General features: G+C 34.5%; 1 protein-coding gene across 2 annotated transcripts in view; it reads right to left on the bottom strand.

The window, feature by feature from the left end:
* The window catches only part of LOC102677019 (tyrosine-protein kinase Btk29A), a 164585-nt gene that overhangs the window by 123041 nt on the left and 38658 nt on the right, over positions 1 to 2886 (bottom strand). The window lies entirely within an intron of this gene.

Below are 2886 nucleotides of genomic sequence, written 5' to 3'. Positions count from 1 at the left end.
GTTACAAAAAAAAAAAAAAAAGACTTCGAGAGGAAAGGAAAAAAATTGTCAAGAATCGACGAATTTAATTTCCTGGGCCGAGATCTGCTCATCGTGGTATCCGATGTTCGACAAAAACCCGAATTATACCCGGCCATTATTCCCGTAATCCGTTAATCCGTAAATCGAAACACTCGCTCCTTCGATCTGAATTTCAATAGGTGGCTGGATATCGACGAAAACACGAATAAAACAGGCGACCTTCTATATAAATATCCGGAGGGGAGGGGAGGGGAGGATAATTCATCGAAATAAAATTCAAGGATTTACGGCTTCTACGTCCCCGTATCCATTGTAAAATGACCACGGTCGATGTTTCATGTTCGAAAAGATTACAATTTGACGATGGATTTTAACGTTCGAGCGTGGATTAAACCCACATCGCGTATAATAAATGACGAGTAATTTCGTATATATATATATATATATATATATATATATTTGATTCGTCACGATATTATCGTGATTATAGCAACGATTGCTTATAATGATTTCGATATTAACATTTTTGATATTTCGTCGCATTATTTTTGTAATTATTGTTATACGAAATACGTTTACAACAGAATCAACAATAATAATATTGTTAAATGTATAAAAATAAATATAACAGTATATATATCATTTTTTTAAAATTTAAATTCAATATTTAATTCGAGAGATATCCGAAACGTCATCCGAAATTCTTTAAAAAATCCATCATGCCTCTCGAATCGTGTATCGATGTATATATAATATATATATATATATACAATTCACACGGTTTCGAAACGCGCTTCTCCTCCATTAATCCTCACGGATGCAAAGCAACGCGATTCCCACATCAAATGTAGCGTGAGTAGATAGAATCGGGGGCCGAATAGATTCTTCTGTGGAGAGGAAGATAGGGCAGGAGGAGGATAGGCCGTGGCGAAGCTTCCAAGGCCGGCGATCTAGGCCATCTCTGGCCCGCTAATGGATTACCAAGGCGCTCGATAGCAATTAGGATGATATCGACGAGGGAGGCCGGCCGAAAGGAAAACTTCCGGATAATTGGCGGCCGTGGAACGAGAGAAATTCCTTTCACTCCGAATTACTTTTGCCCACCAACGCGATCGGGAAATTAATTCGAGAAACTCTCGAGGAATTTTCTGCCGTATCGTGGGAGTAATGATATTTTATTGGGGAGAACGAAGAGCGATGGGAAATAGAGTGACATAAGGATGAATGATGAATAGGAAATGTGTTTGGAGGCAAAGTCGCGTAATTTAAATTCGATTAAATTCTATTAAAATTAAGAAAATTTTGAACCGTTGTAACTTCGGGGATAGTGACTTCCGGTCGATGAGTGAAGGATCGTTAGAGGGATGAAACTTTGCTCTTTAAAACGCATTTTCAATTATCTTGATATGATTTCCTGTTCCGGAGATATCGTCGCGTAAAGAAGAGATAATTTTTAATTGTTCATCTTCGAAATCCGATAAAAATTAGGAAATCTTTAAATCATTGTAACTCTAAGAATAGCGAAGGATGAAACGTGGATTCTTGCTGTTTAAAATGCATTTTCGTTCATCCTAATAGGACTTCCGGTTCTGTAGATATCGTCGTGTAAAGAAAAAGATTTTTAATCATTTATCTATCTCTGTTCTTATCATTTGCACTCGTCTCATTGACTTCAGACAAACGCGATTCTAGGAAGATACATTTCTAGGAAAAAATATAAATCACTAGATGGCTGATTCTCTCTTCACTAGTGTCTTAATCGCTATGGACAGCTTCGATTTCTTATGTCTCGTTAATTGATTAAGATATCTAAACAAAAAAAAAAGAACTTCAATGATTTTTTTTTTAAAGTAAATTTTGATAATAAAATTTTTAATTTCTTTTTAAAAGTTATACGCGAGAAATACAAATGAATTTATTTGTGATTCCACGTTTCCACAAATTTTTAGTATAAACAAACAACATTGTTGGATTCAAACGAATGATCGTGCACACTCCGTTAATTTCAGATATTCTATCACGGTTATAAAAAAAATTGCAAAAAAAAAAAAACGAGGAGAGGGGAAAAAACATTTGAAAAAGCAAGTTTCCGAATATTCGTGTATATTCCCGTCCAACCGAAAATTTCTGATCCCCCGTTGAAAAGTATATTGGGTCAATGCTGGAAAAGTGTTTTCGACAGTTTCAACTCCATTCAATGGTTCATTCGTTACACTTTTGACACTCCACCCACTCTTAATTCGATTATCGGTATATATCCAGGCTTTGAGCTTCGGCTGAGAACCGGATATGGTGCGTACTGACCCGTCAACGTCTAGCCAATTAGATGGATACCTCTACATCGCAAACGCTCATCCGCCACTGCTTGCTTCCGGCCCCTAGCCTAAATTGCATTTGACTAGAAATAACTTTCATCGATGTATCTGTTTCTATTGGATTTTACGAGCTGCTGATTTTTCATAAAATGAAAATTCTGTGAGTAATATTTATTGCGGACTTATTTTTCAATGAAGCTTCTTTTCCTTATCCACACTTTTCGTTTAAATCCAAAATTGATCTCGTCCTTTGAACAAAATAGAATGTTAAAGTTAATAAAATATTTTTAAACAATTTTTCTTTTCTTTTCTTTTTTTTTTTTATTTAAATTCAAAATTGTTACGATAATTCGATTTCGAAGTCATTAGAAAAATCGAGTCTGCCAACGTTTCGAATATCAAAAAATATCACGACCAATATCAGTAAACGTCATTAAATTTAATGACGAAAATAAAATTTCGATATATTCTTTAAAGATTTATTATAAAGGTATATAATAAAATCTTATCGAATTTTTTATTTAACGATTAGAATATCGATTCTCTGTTA

Source organism: Apis dorsata, unplaced genomic scaffold (assembly GCF_000469605.1).
Source record: "Apis dorsata unplaced genomic scaffold, Apis dorsata 1.3 scaffold_517, whole genome shotgun sequence".
Lineage (NCBI taxonomy): Eukaryota > Metazoa > Arthropoda > Insecta > Hymenoptera > Apidae > Apis > Apis dorsata.
The sequence above is the reverse complement of the archived record's forward strand: the minus strand, read 5'-3'. Positions and strand labels throughout refer to the sequence as shown.